Source organism: Pimephales promelas, chromosome 21, assembly GCF_988280905.1.
Source record: "Pimephales promelas chromosome 21, fPimPro1.hap1.1, whole genome shotgun sequence".
In the NCBI taxonomy this organism is placed as follows: domain Eukaryota; kingdom Metazoa; phylum Chordata; class Actinopteri; order Cypriniformes; family Leuciscidae; genus Pimephales; species Pimephales promelas.
The window spans coordinates 24,587,149-24,603,256 of record NC_142789.1 but is presented as its reverse complement, the minus strand read 5'-3'; the positions used below and the strand labels follow the sequence as shown (position 1 = coordinate 24,603,256).

Sequence of the window (16,108 nt, the reverse complement as noted above, 5' to 3'; positions counted from 1 at the left end):
GTTGATGGAAATACGCTCCCTTGAGCCTGAACGTGCAAGTGATGTCCATTATGATGCTGGTCGGCGTCCTGACAGAGGATTGGTAGGTGACTGATAGCATTTGCATGAAACAAGTCCTAATTAAAAATTCTGAATGTTAAATGAACATCCGGATGGGGAGGGGACACATACTGTGTGGGATAAACTGCATACTGTTAATTAATATATTATCATTTGTTAATTCCTTTGGTTTTATTCAGCAAGGATGCATTATTTTGATCAAAAGACACTAAAGACATTTGCAATGTTACAAAAGATGTATATTTCAAGTGTAAAATCTATCATTGTTCTTACTAAGATTATTTTTTTTTTGTTAACTTTAGCCTACTTAGTGTCCAATAATTTGTTGAACTTACTTAAAATTTCTTAGTAATCTGTACTGTTTGCATGCTATGCCTGCGTTACTCAGAAAACCCTTCTAAACATTACTTGACTGGTTTGAGTACCATTGGTTTTAATGATTTAGTTACTTGACCGTTATATATTTTTTATCTTTTTATTTAATTTTTTTTGCGGTCTCTTGTACGTACAGTATAACCCCAATAATGATAGCAAATAAAATTGTAATGGTAAAATAAAGCCAACAATATTTAAAAAAAAAAAAACAAAGCAATTAATTTATTCATGCCCCAATGCACTCTGGGAGTACACTTCCTCAGATCACAGACAGAATTAAGTTTATGCAATTAAGTTATGCTATTAAGGCAACGAGTTTGCATTATAAAATTAAACAAACTGAACAATCATAAAGGAATCCTGGTGTCAATTTTCTGCAAAAAAAATAAATAAAAAAAATTAAGCAGCATATCTGCTATATATATATATATATATATACAAGCCAAACCTTGACCCATAGGAAAGCAACCACAAGCAGACTTTACCCATAGACCCTATGACTTTTTCATGTGACATTTCTCAGAGACAGAATAACTCTCGGCTGCTCCTAGTGGTCAACATCAGATCTGCATGTTTATATTTCGTAATGACATGGGTATTTATCTATTTTAGTTCTCTAAACTAAAATAGTACTACTTTAGTTTCTCTAAAGAGGAATATTATATTATTATATATCATTCAAAAGGATAAAAATAGATACTGCACTTTTAATTAAGCTCACCAAGGCTGCATTTGTCAGATCAAAAATACAGTAAAACAATATATATTATATATAACCATATATATATTTTAAGATGTAATTCATTCCTGATGCAAAGCTGAATTTTCAGCAACATTACCCCAGTTTTCAGTGTCGCACGATTCTTCAGAAATGGTTATTTTTTTTCTTTCTTGAATCTTTGATTTATAGAAATTTCACAGAAATCATCACAATTGTCTTTTTTTTTCACTTTTTGATGAATAAAACTATTCTCTCTTTTTTATCTTTTTTATGTAATCTTACTGACTGCAAACTGTTGAACTGCAATGCACATGTATTGCATTATATTATTAAAGCACAGGGCCAGTTGCACCACCCTGATAGTTTTAGCAGCAAGAACTGTCCACTTCCAATGGCACAGTTAGTGTAATGGTGCATATGTAGTGTATAGTGCTTTTGATTTTTAGGACTTAGATGCCTGATAGAATAGAACTACCTTATCTCTCCCCAGCCCTATTGAATGGATTTATTAACCAACATGTGTCACTCTGAGACAAACATTCATCGATAGTAGCAGGGACATTGCAATATAAATAAAAAGGCTCACTGTTTCAGGGAAAAATGGAACCGAAAAATACAGATCTAATCAAGCTGGAGCGTTTGGAGGTCAAAAGGTATAGAACAAAAGAAAACTGAATATAAATGCAGTGGATCTCAGACAGAAGTGTAAATCAAGAGTACAGCCATGTGCATTATGCACACTCATGATCACTTGTACAGGAGTCTGTTCTAAGAAATTGAATGACTTAGAGGCAATTAGCTGTTCATGTTAATTACTGGGAAAAGTAAACATTCATGTTAGGTTTGCCACAGGGTTAAAGTTGAATTAATTCCATTATATATAAAGATAATGAGCAGTCAGCACTGTCATTAGTTCATTTATTTGAGGGTTTTATTGCTTTAATTAAAGGAGATTACAGTGATGATTTGAGAAAGGAGAGGGAGATGAGTGAATAGATAGATTTTCCAGCCTTAGTGCTGTGCATATGCATGTACAATACAGTACAAATTTGCATTGCCCTTAAAGGTGAAGTGTTTATTATTATTATTATCAAAATGTTTTAAATCATTTCCTATCCCAGCTTAATATGCAAAGACAACAATTAATTTCCATGAAATGTAAAACTATGTTTGTTTGAGTTTTCCCACCAGCTTAGGCTACAGCAACATTAGCCAATGGTACAAGTTTAGGGGCAGGGACTATTTTTTGTGTCATGTTTTTTGTGGCCAATGTAGATTTTGACCATTATTTTGTGCAAACAGGTCTGCTAAAAGTATGTTTTATCATATTGGATACATATGCAAAGTTAAAAAACATTAAAAAACACATTTTACTTTATCAATCAAAGAGAGGACATGAAGAAGTTTTAGTATCATATAGCACTTTTAAACACGATGATAATTTAGAGGCCCGAATGCAAGTTTCAGATATGATAGAGGAACGATAAAACATTATACAGCATTGAATAATAGTGGATCCTGGAGGTCAGGGTCTCCTGCAGTGATGCCTTTGTCCTGTAGGTGGAAGTGCAGCACTGCAGTTCTGTTCTGATCAGGCGTAGCATTCTGATTCTTGTTGTGTAAAGCTTTCAAATGGTCCAAGATTCACACATCTTAGTTTCAATTTCATGTGAAATGTGATGTGTCTGATGGAATGTTACAATGAAATAACATCCAATTTTATTTTGTTCTTAGCGGCTGAATGAGTTGAATCAAAGCCTTGATCAGATTTGTTCATTCAGGCATTGCAGAGGCCCGTGAGCTGAGATTCCCCATAATAAAGCAATAACAAGACTGGCTCCGTTTTTGACATCAGATGTGTAGATGAATTGGAATGTTAACACATTTCATGTCTCATTGTGAAATTTTGACCCCATTTTAGATGGTCTTTAAAGCTGCAGTAGGGAGTTTTGAGAAAACGTTGACTTAATATTAGCCTGAGCTCCCTCCACAGCTCCCTTTTCTGCAAATGGCAATAGGACCACTGGAAGGAGCAAGAGGAGCTTGATTTTTTTTCACAGATTATCTGTCTCATAGGCTACTAAGGACATAATGACAGTTTTAACAAATATATAGACAATATTTGTTTTCAAAAGTTACCTACTGCAGCTTTAATTGGTGTTCAGTGCATTTTCTCTCTGTGTTTTTCTGTCCTCCATCTCACTAACATGATGTGAAAGATTTAATCCACTCTGGAGATCCAGATCTACGCCTCCGTGTAAGGCCTACACAAGCAGCTTGGTACCTTGTCTGTCTTGCAAATTGGGTGTGTTTGCTAATCACATTCCTATGAGGTGTGCATTCTCTCTCTCTCTCTCTCTCTCTCTCTCTGTGTGTGTGTATGTGTGTGAACTTCTCCCGCCTAGTTATCATCCGGTTGCCCCTCACTCGTCTAAAGGATGAACATATTCCAACTCAAGTTGAGCTATGTGGCTCAACAAGCAGGATGTGAGGTGATTATTAAACACCGGTGCAATCTCCCCTGGCCAGATAAAGCTGGATAAAGGAAACAGGTATGTGGTAGAGTCGTGTTTCCTCCTCCACTTCCTCATTATGGACTGCGGCACCTACTTGAAAGTCCTCACACATCTCCCGCTCTCCGTGCTCCTGCGCAACCAGGAATACCTTTATTAAATCAGAAAGGGAAGAAATCTAATTTAGGCTTGGTATCATGAACAGGAATGTCCCTCGTCTGCCATGATGTCTGGTGAGAACATTTTTCCAACCTTTTTTTTATTTATTTTAGTGGCTGCTTTGTTTTGCAGGTCACTAAAAAAAATTACCTTTCATTTTTCTTGTTCTCTGTCTATAAAAGGGTTAGAGCTCACAAACTATCGCAAAAAAAAACAAAAAAAACGTTTTTACTTTCCTTCTTTTGCTAATATATTTCCAGAGACTTTAGTAATTCATTTGAAGGTTAATTTCCTAGTAAAGTGCTAACACCGTATCTCTGTTACTTTCACAATCCCAACCAGCCCAACAACAGCAACATTGGCTCAACCAATAACGTGAGTGTGGGGCGGGATTTGTTTTTGTGTGACCAATGTGAAACTGCAGGAGAGTTTGTTTAAAATCAACTATTTTTGTAATGCCGGTGCGTAGGGCAGAAATTACACACTTCAACTTCAACGGTGCCATATTTGACATTTGGCTTATTTTTTGCCCCCAGTAGCTCGATTATAATGTCAAGACATTTTTTTTTCCGTACCATTTTCCGTTACTGTGCCTTTAAGTGTGCCTACTGTGCCTTTCTTCCACTGAAGAATACTGGCCGTCATGGGGAAATCTCAGAGTCAAAATAAGATACACCGGAGTTTTGCCAGATGAGAAGTTTATTCTTTTACTATTTTAATTAATTTTACTCTAATTCATTTTATAACCGCATCATTTATCTCATTTAATTCCTTTTATATCTGCTTTAATACCCCCTGCTTTTATACGAAGCTCTATGAACTGCTATAGTGTGATTGTTATAATACCTTTCTATGTAACGATTTTGAATAACTGTTTGAACTTTCCTTTTCTTTATTTTGTGATTATTTCTTCATTACTATGTAAAGCACGTTGAATTACCATAGTGTATATATATATATATATAGACTTGCCTTGCCTTTAAGACTTCTATAAGTAGATGCTTTTTGTTATAACTATCCTCTCCTTATTGCATTGTTGTTGATTAGGATGGCAAATGAATGTGGGCAGTCAAATAGTTAAAGGGATAGTACACCCAAAAATTTAAGTTTAATAACATTCAAAATATCTTCTTTTTGGTCATATAGGTTTAACTTTTTTTTAAAAAAATTTCAAAATCTATTAATGATTGTGACACTAAAACCTTGAGCTGTTTTTGCATCTTAGCTTTCATAAATGGACTGGGAGAGGAGCTTTGCTTTTGAACGCATGTCAAAATAGTTCAGTAAACAAAAGAGCCAGACTTAAGCTTTGAAATATTTACACTTTAAGGCTAGACATGATAAATTCCACTGAGGGAAATCTTAAGATCACAGTATGTCTCTTGGATGCACAAAAAGCTCCAATTAACAAAGGAAGAGAGACAGGGAGAATGAAACTCAAAGCAAAAACCTAGAGATTACTTCAAACGTGCAACTATGTTATCTCTTATTTGTCATGTGAAGGTCACAATATCTGAGAGCAAGAGCAAGTTAACAGGCATCGGTGTCAGAAAATGTTGTTTTGTGGCGTCATAAACCTTACCTCTGTGACCACTAGGGGTCAGAAAACATTCTTGTTTTAGCTCCTCTGGGGTTGTTGGGATTTTATTATCCTGTAATGCAGCTCTCAGCCTTTTGCATTCGTATTGTTTTCGTTTGCTCATTCAGGTCATGTGTAAAGACTTGTTTCCCCAACAGTTGCATAATGTAGAAATATTAAGTCGTAAAATGTTACGATGACGAGAATGTTGATGAAGTGCTGCGGGATTTGATTTCAGAAAAGTGGGAGAGAGTGAATGAATAATGTTGGATGACTCATTATTCTGGGATTTAAGACGTTCCCTATCGGAAAACACAGAAAGCCAGAGAAAATGTGAGGGAGCGATTCTTCGTAATCCATTGTCATAGATGGGATTAATTTGCATAATTCCCTCATTTTCTGGGATAGTCTTCTTATTCAGAGTGGACCACAACCTGTTGTACAGAGAGTAGAAGAGAGGGAGATCAGACGACGAGACACACTCTGAATTGTGAGGACTAGATCAATAAGTTGTTAAGGGAAGATCAGACGTGGCTGAGAATGCTCATCGTGTACTGACGCCTAAAACCAAATCTACATATGTTTGTTCATGCAATCGGACGTCTAGGCATAGAGCAATCGATGTCTCAACGCAGGCTTTGAAGTTAGGGCTGTATTAGAAACAGCATACTTAATAACATTATAATAGGCTATTATGTATACAGCAACAAATGCCAATATTCTGCTACACAAAAATAATGGTTCTTATAATGGCATCGTTGGTTCCACGAAGAACCTTTAACATTCATGGAACCTTTCCATTGCTCAAAAGGTTCTTTACAGTAGAAAAATGGTCATAGATTATGAAAAGGAGTCTTCTCTGAAAGGTTCTTTTGGGAGCCAAATATGGTTCTTATGACATCACTGTGAAAACCTCCTCATATCTTCTCACTTTTCCAGTTTAATCAACTTAAAATTTTAAGGCAACCCAGGTTACTTACTTTTTTAAGTTAAACCAACAATATTTTTTTTACAGTGAAATCACAACATTTTTTCTTTTGTCAAATCAACTTAAATAATTTATTTAGTTCAGATAACATATCATTTTGAGTTTCTGATGGTTAAATTAATCTACTTCATTGTATTAACTCACTTTTTCCAGTTCAATGAACTTAAAATTTTAAGGAAACCAGGTTACTTACTTTTTAAGTTAAACCATCAATATTTTTTTACTACTGTGTGACAGAGAATCCAGCCCATTCTCACTCCCAAGGCGTCACTTAACTGACGCCTTGGGAAGCATTTGACCATGCTTCAATATCTGACGCTTTAGGCGCCCTTTAGCGTCAGTTAGATGACGCCCTAGGATCGCGTGTACCCTACCCCCACCCCATACCTAAACCTAACCGCGTCCTCTAACTGACGCTTTCCTTTAGCGTCAGTTAGATGACGCCGTAGGATCGCGTCATTTAAGTGACGCTAAAGGGCGCCTAAAACGTCAAATATTGAAGCATGGTCAAAGGTGACGCCTTGGGGTGAGAATGTGTTGGAGAATCGCGTGATTATGACGCAATCGTTAGCCTACTTTTACAAAAAAAACTGCTTCTACGGGGCCATAACATAAACTACAAGGTAATGGAGCATTTTATACATTGTCAAGTTTCTTTAGAAATAAATAATGGACAAATCGGGTCTTCAAACGCCTCAGATGTAAAGTTATTCGCTGTCAAAGTGACGCCAAAATGAATGGGAGTCAATGGAAATGCTAACTCAAGTTCTGTTACAAGATGGCGGCACCCGGACGGATTCAACTTCCGGTCGATGGATTACCCCCTTGATATTTTCAACAGAGTCCTGTAGTTCCAGGTCTTTCTAGTAGCTATCAAGTCTGTTAGCGAGTTAGCTGCATAACTATGGACTAGGATTAACTCCAAGGTGAAGGTAGTTAAATTGTGTAAAGCAGACAAGGTGTTTTTTTTTTAATATAATCGTGCAGAAATAATTCCTCCGTAAATAATCTAGCTCTACTGTTCTCACTGAAAACCATAGATCACAAACCTCAAAACAACCTATCACACGCTAGACACGATTTATTACATGATCATACACCCATTGTATTCCAACAAATGTTGAAATTACCTTGAGTGCATTTACACCTTGAAACACCAACTTTTGTATAAAAACTGGCGACGTCCTGGCAAGATCCTTGACTAGTTTACTGTGTTTCGTTTCCAACAAATTCTCATCCCATAACGTCATCTAACTGACAGATTTGACCATACGTCAACATCCAACGTTTTAGAGTACCCGTTAACGTCAGTTAGATGACGCTATCCTAGGGCGTCATCTAACTGACGCTTTACCTTTAGCGTCGTTTAGATGATGCAGGTGGTCTGGGGCAGGGTTAGGATTAGAAAGCGTCATCTAACTCATTAAAACGTGCCCTAAAACGTCGGATGTTGATGTATTGTCAAAAGCGTCAGTTAGATGACTTGGATGAGAACAGGCTGTCGTTTCTGGAGAACAGCGTTCTTGCCCGCCAGCCAGTCCTTGGGACGTCACGTGCAAAGTATGAATTTAAATGCATATCCTTGAAAATATATACAACGTTGCATGATATTTGATATTTCAAGCTTGTATTCCATTCCAAAAATAGCCTAGGTCAATTCTGCAGTTGAGTAGTGTCTCCCCAGACCTGAACATGAATCTTTAGGTGGCTGGAGCACTGTTACCCTTGACACTTAACGTGATTTACCCAAGTAGCACATGTTCCTGGATCAATATCCTTGTCTGTCCTGGAACTGCATTCTAATCAACCAATCAGGCTGTAGGGCTAAGGATAGTTTTTGCTTATAATTTCCATCTGATTTTTGTGGATTGTGGTCTGTGATTGTTTGATAGGATTTTATTTATTTATTTATTTATTTTGGAGAAAGAAAATGAATGAATAAGCTGACTGCTTTTATCAAGTGTTGTAATCGTGCTGTGAATTAATTAGCGATTTGCCATAATTACTGAAAATTTAAAGGAAATGGGACCCCTGCTGCACAACTCATAACCCCATGACCAACAACTTCCGCTTTTATCCACCCTTTTAATATGATTTTTTGATGCAGAAAAAGCAGTTCTTCTTATTATAAATGTTGAAAACAGCTGCACTGCTTGATATTCATTTTTGGAAACTGTGATCATTGTTTTTCAAGAAATCTTTGATTCAAAAGAACAGCATTTATGCTAAACACTTTTTTAACAATATAAGTCTATTTTGATCAATGCAATTTATATATTTGCGGAATGAAGGTCTTCATTTCTTAAAAAAGAATAATAATGACCCTGAACTTTTGACCGGTAGTATATTATCAGCATAACAACATAAATATACTAAGCATAAATATATTAAGTTGATATAAAACAACTTAAAATTTCCAACTAAACTGAACTGAATATTTTAAGTCAAAGTTGAAACAACACATTATTTCTTATTCTAATGTTACATATTCACAGTGTAGGTATTTCTTTTCTTTGCCTACATTTTGCAAATAACCACGCATTGTTTTTTATTGACATGAATGAAATTTGTTGAATTGACGTGTAGCGTAAAAAATGGAACGATTGTCTGCAGTATTTCTAGAAAGTAAAATGCTTGTCTTAGTTGTGAATCATTTCATGAAATAGTCCACAAACTGTGTAACGTGCAGATGTCTTTCATAAAAATGGAATATAAACCTTAATCTGAAAATGAAGTTTGCCTATATAGGAATAAACACTAGCGCACTGTACATTGCATTTCATAACACTGAATCTAATAGGACATTCGCACAGCAGCAAAAAAGGCACTAAGACCTCATTATAGTTAACCAGGCCATTATAGCTCCCTGTCCAACAGAGCTGTAGTATCAGTTCCGGATCCCAAAATCACAAAGGTCAAGGAGCTTCACAAACAAGAAGGACTCATTAGTTCATTGTCCCATTAGCTTTGCCGCTAAGTGTTTTATTTCTGGTCTTTTGGGGTGAGTATGTGTTCGAGAAGGATAGTCATAAATCATAACATCATCCTGTGTGTCCAAGGCTCATATCATAACTGTTCTGAATAACTAGAATGTATTTTGTGCAATCTGTGATATAGCCGTTTTTCTCTCATAATCACACCTATGCTTAGCTCTTATGCCTCATAAAAATGAAACATAATTACACTGACAAATAAAATACCATTCGAATCGTTCAGAGAGTAAACATCAGCCTTGGAAACTGCAACTTTATTTGAAAGAATAGATTCTGTCATTATGTATTATAGCCCTCAATGTTGTTCCAAGCCAGTATGCTATTTTTTTTCTCTCTCTCCATGGATCACAAAAGAAGACATTTTATAATATTCATGCTGTACTGCTTTCATCAAGTTTGTTCTTTTACATGATAATTAATAGTGTCCACATACCACTGTAAAAAATAATCCTGTTAAAAAACGGTAAACTACTGGCAGCTGTGCTTGCCATCATACCATAAAAATTAACAGCTAAATACCGTATTGTCAGCTACAGTATAAAACAGCTATATGCTGTAACACAAAAATAGTAACACACCATATTGTTACGGTATGATGCTGGCAACTACAGCTGCCAATAGTTTACCGTTTTTTTTACAGGATTATTTTTTTTTACAGTATGATGATTCTTCTGAAGCCATAAGATATAAGGAACAGACAGAAATAAGTTATTTAACTTAATAAGTTATTTTCAGAAAATATTTCCGTTAGCATTTCTCACTTATAATAATGTTCAGAATTAGGTTTGCCTCAGTTCTGATTTGCAGTCAGCGCAGTTTGTAAATGTTGCTGCATAATTTGGCAGTTTCTTCAAAGATAAATGGCAGAAAGATCCAATCTGTTCCCCATATGAATAACATCCAATCAGTTTTCATAATTTCATGAGCAAATTTGACTGAAAATCAATTATTTACTATTTTATTTGTTTTATTCAACTACATTTTAAAACATAAATGTCATTTTGACAATTTATGTATTTATTAAAATGATGTATTGGTTTATTTAAACTTCTTTTAAAACATTAATTGAATAAAGAGTTTTAAATGTCTATCAGTTTGAATTATTAAATTAATAACTTATTCCTTCATTTTACTTTTGTCACCCTTAGTCTTTCATATGCATGAGATTCCCTATCCATTTAACGAGATTAAAGGAGTAGTTCACTTAAAAAAAAAAATAAAAAAAAAATGAAAGCATTATGGATTTTTGATGAAAACATTATGGATTTTCTCCATAATGCACTTTACTGGTAACCAAACGGTTCAAGGTCCAAAAGACAGTTTCAGTGCAAACTGCTCAAAGAGCTTTAAACGATTCCAGATGATGAATAAGGGTCTTATCAAGCGAAACGATCATTCATTTTTTTAATGACTTTAAGTTTATAAGCTCAAATGCTCGCCTTGCTCAGTTCTGTGATGCACGTTCGTGACTCTCCTGTTTGAACTCGTTCATCAAAATGAACGAATCTTTTTCCGAGTCAATTCGCTCATTTCGTTCGTTGAATGAACCAAATGACTCGAAAAAAGATTCATTCATTTTGGTAAACGAGTTTGAACAGGAGAGTCACGAACGCGCATCACAGAGGACTAGGCGACCATTTGAGCTTATAAAACTGTTTTTTTTTTTTAAAAAAAAGACTGATTGTTTCGCTTGATAAGACCCTTATTCATCATCTGGAATCGTTTAAAGCCCTTTGAACAGTTTGCAGTTTGTACTGAAAGTTTCTTTTGGACCTTGAACCGTTTGGTTCCCATTGAAGTGCATTATATGGAGAAAAATCCTGGAATGTTTTCATCAAAAACCTCAATTTCTTTTCAACTGAAGAAAGAATGACATGGACATCTTGGATGACATGGGGGTGAGTAAATTATCAGCAAAAGTTTTTTTTTTTAAAGTGAACTACTCCTTTAAGTCCATTTTTATGAGTACACAATTTGGTCTGTTTTTAATTGTGCCTTTTACAGCTGTTTCTCTCCTTTTTGTAGACACTGTCAAAACAAAAACAAAAAATCACTGGTTTCTCATTATGTATTCCCCATAATGTTAACCCAATAGAGGATGAGTAAATAATGATTTGTTCACTTTTGATTGAACTATTCCTTTAAGCTAAAGAAGCATGACTGTTGAGACACGTTCTGAATGTAATGAAGAGATGAATAAAACCCAGTCTGCGCTGTCTGCCTTCCGCCTGCAGGTCTCAATCTGCGAGACAGCGAACCCACCCCGAGAAGAGACAGACAGCTCCTCTCAGGCAGAGATCTGAGCTCACCGTGGCTGCAGAATGTGCGGTGATTAGAGTAATGTGGGTTTTTTCGGAGCCCGTCGGCAGCCGTGGCAGGTCGGGGACCAGAACAGGCAGATAAGAGCCAGCGGTGAGGAGGTTTAATTAAATCACGGGACATTATACGGCTGGATTACCCGAGTCTCTAGCGTGAGGACGCAGAGCGGTAGGACCACCGGACAATGGGAATGCTGAGCAGAGCGAGACTGGACATGGGCCAAAAGAGGACAGAGAGAGAGAGACAGGAGAGAAGGCTGAAATCCAGTGGTTGTGTGTGTGGTGCAACAGACAGTGTGAAGGGTAGACACAAACCACAGACTTGCACACACACACTGAACCGAGCTGGTGCAGCAGAGCTCTAATGAGGCTGAACAGAAGATCTGGACTTGAGGTTAAATCAATGATGTGTGTGTCTGAGCCAACGACACACTAAATGCCAGTTACTGCACACACACAGGTGAAATAATTAGCTTCTCCGCTACACACCGTTATCAAAGAAATGGCATCATTACGTGACAACTTTTTTTTTCCCCGCCTATGGTCCCCATTCCTGTTGCTAAACAAGCAAATGTCCAACCCTCACCAGGGTTTGGACAAGAGTTTACTTCATTTACATTTTTACTATGCTTTCCCATCGAAGCGACTTAATAAGGTGCACAAGTCACAACAATACCACCAGGACAGGTAGCTGAGAATGCAAATACAGTGCCTCGAACAGCAAGAAGCAGCTGTAAATACATTGAACTTCTAATCCTGTTGCCGATAAATGAATACAAAGCTGGGCTGCTACTGTACAAGTGCTGACTTAGAAGATACAAATGAGTCCCTAAAGACGAGTCAAGACAATGGAGGCGAGGCATTTGCAATGCAAGTATGGAGGTGATTACATTTTATTAACAACGCTGGACAGAACAACATCAGTGCTGTGTTAGGGGCCATCCCAACCCCATCTCTTTGAGAAAACCTGTCTATTTTGCGAGGTGGTGATGTGTGAGTTTCAAGGAAAAAAACAAGTATATGTTCACCCACCTAACTGTCAGTGATGCGTAAGCAGATATGGATAAACGTATGGATACGATTTTTCAAATTCATAGGAATTAGCCGCCAATTAAATTTACGATTAAATTACAAACTACCATGTTGGCTGTTTTTGCTTCTTGTCCATTCACTGTCAGAAAAAAAGGTACAAAAGCTGTCACTGGGGCGGTACCTTTTCAAAAAGGTACACTTTTGTACCTAAAAGGTGCATTGGTACCATAATTGTACAAATATGTACCATGAAGGTACTAATATGCACCCTTTAGGTACAAAAGTGTACCATGAAGGTACCAATATGCACCCTTTAGGTACAAAAGTGTACCTTTTTGAAAAAAAGTGACAGCTTTCGTACCTTTTTTTCTGAGAGTGTTGTTTTTCGATGTAGAAATCCACTAGACATACATGTGTCTCTAGACCTTTTCGTGTTTTTGCATTGATTGGAAATGGAAAAAAAAAAAGGTCTTGAGACTCTTTTTTTTTTTTTTAACGATGAGCCTGTACACCTGAAGAAGGCCTGTTTTAAAGCATTTATGAATGTGAACAATACATGGAAGAGGTTTGTCCATGTCATAAATATCCCATTCTGCTTAATCTAGTGGGTAAACATGGTTAATTTTATGCCTTTAGCACAATGGTAATGGTCTCCTGTTTGACACTTATAGATAAGGATGCAAAACTCATCTCATATACATCTTTGTCTTGGCAACGGAAACCAGGTTAAGAGGTTACATGATATAGTCTATGACGATGCTAAACATCATTTCAAGCTTATAGCACTCTTTGTTATAGATTAAATTACACTTTAAATAGCTATTTTTCTCTGAGATGAGATATGTTAAACTTTGGGTGTTTATACACCAAGTGTTCATTTCATATTCGTCCGATTTTGTCTTGGTTCGCTTGTGTCTGGCCTGGTTCGAGTGAGCTGAATTCTAGGAATCCAGGGCTGTTGCTGTTCACAGCCATGATTGATTATCCATAAAACATGCTTGGCACTGCTGAGTTATGGTTGAAGAACAGCCAATAAATTGTTTTAGATGGCTTATTACAACAATGTTACTGGCCTGGCATATTAAATTATCTTGGACTTGTAAACCAGGGTGCTTTTTTTGGAACGAACTCATTAAATTGGGATAATTATGTTCCTTAGTCTCTCTGAACATTACCACTGCTGTCAGTGTGTATTTTTTAGGCTGATGTAAATATTGTCATCTATCAGATATGATTATGGTCATAATGTGGCTTAGTTAAACAAGCACTAAGCTTTTATATCTGGTATGTTAAAAGCCAGTAACACTTCTTTCAAAAAATGATTTTGTGACAGCACAAAGTTGACGTGATGTAATTAATAAAGTTTATTAATGGAAAGCAAACATTTATTTAAAAAAATACTGAAAATATACTAATATGTGTAATACTGTATGGTGATGGGGATTTTTTCAGTGATCCCCAAAAAAATCCATTAAATTTCCATTAATCTTTTCCTTTAAAACCATTCAACCAATCCTGAAAGGAATGGCTTGAGTGAATCAGTCACTGAATCATTGAGTGAATCATCTGAAACATTCAAAAGTACTCATTCATTAACAATTGACTTTCTTTATGAGTGAATCAGTGAGTCCCAAATTGCATACTGTCTTGAGTAGGTACTTATTTTGAATTACTTCTAAGCAGTTTAGTTAGAATGAATGTGTAGTATGAATATAATCTGGATGTACTATATTTGCCATATTGTCATTATCATGTGACATACCAGCATTAGTTATGTCGCTTCACTGCCATTCACAAATCCTCTTCCGTGGCCTCATGCATGGGATAGTAAAGACCCCATCTTATGCACACTTCACAGTGCACAGTTTCGCAAGGTTCACAGTGCCTACCAAATCTATTTTTCTAATGTAAGTTGCATCAGATAAAACCACCCATGTGAAAACAAAACAAAGTGTGGTTGTTTACTTTACATGTCCGTCAGACGGTGTCTTCTTGTTTCTTGGCTAGAACAAGCTGCAGTGTGGACCGGACAAAGAAAACAAAGGAACAACAACCCCTTCAAACTAATTTGAAAAGAGCAACTGCGTGCGTTTGTGTTAGCGTGTGTACATTTGTGGCTTTGACCCTCCTTCACCTAGTATGTCCCATGATGAGTCCACAAAGAGGAGGGGTCTTCACCTTCAAAACCGTCAACAGCCCGCCTCTCCCGGGACTCTTGTACAACTCCGTGAAAAAGACGTCGAGTTTGAAAAATAGAGAGAGCATGTAGAGGGGAAAGGGACAGGTGGACAGAAAGAGAGCAGAGGCAAACAGAGAAAAATAGCTGGAGAGGAGAACATTTGAAATAAGACGGAAAAAAAAAAAGTGTAGGCCTAGATGACAGAGACCGAAAGAAAGAAGCTGGCGAAGATTGTGTGGGATGTTGTGGAGGACAAAAAGATGGAGGGTAGAGAAGGGCGAGAAGGTTACATACCTGGAAATAAAGGGGACCGTGAGCTGAGAAGAAGTGAGTCATAAGTAACATACAACGGCTGATTCGCCTATTTCAGCCTTGAGACTTCATGCAATGGACTTTACCTGTTGTCAGACTTGTTCACAGATAATCTATGCCTTGATCAAAATTCTGTGCATTGTGAACTAAAGCCAATGTCAAACTGAGCAATTGAAATTCATAAATTCAGCTGATGTAAGATTCAGAAATCTAAAAAAAAATGTTCACCATATAAATAACCCCAGACTGACAATGACTTGTGTTCTAACTGCAACAACAAGATATTTTAATTGCTTTTTGGATTTGAATCTACCTTTAAAAAAAAGTACTGGGGTCGTCTAGTTATGGTGTCAGATTATAATACTACCATAGTACTTCCAAAAATGCATATTAAAGACATTGTACTGCCATGTTACCATGTTCTAAAACATAAAAAAAAAGCATGATAGCTATATGTGTTCAAAAATATAATATTGCTATCATCATTGTTTTGTTAAAGGGATACTTCACCTCTGGAAAGATGAATGTGTATTTAAAATGGGTCATTTATGTAGAAGAAATGTGACATATTTTTTTTAATTCGGAGCTTTCCAGACTGAAAAAAGCCAGAAGATGTATTTTTGGCTGACTACACGCGGCGCGATAAAATTCCAGTGACAGCAAGTGTGTCTGTCCACACTAGACGCAACGCGACTGTGAGACGCCACGTCAATCAAAAATCACAGCGTGTGGGCGGAGTCTCTCTGTGAAAGCACGGCAATCAAATCAAGAAATAACATTATTAAAAATCAAAACATTAACAAAATATTCTCACTGACTAATTTTGTTATAAAGTACAGTTGCATGTTTGCATAGAATTCATTTTGAACGTGATATTAA

At 36.5% G+C, this 16,108-nt stretch overlaps 1 long non-coding RNA gene across 1 annotated transcript in view; it reads left to right on the top strand.

Moving 5' to 3' along the window:
* Positions 1 to 12,879, top strand: part of LOC148970474 (uncharacterized) — an 89,836-nt gene extending 76,957 nt beyond the window's left edge. The window contains exons 5-6 of the long non-coding RNA XR_016148338.1: positions 3,562 to 3,708; positions 11,623 to 12,879. This is a non-coding gene — a long non-coding RNA (uncharacterized LOC148970474). The remainder of the gene's footprint in view (positions 1 to 3,561; positions 3,709 to 11,622) is intronic.
* Positions 12,880 to 16,108: the final 3,229 nt, after the last annotated feature.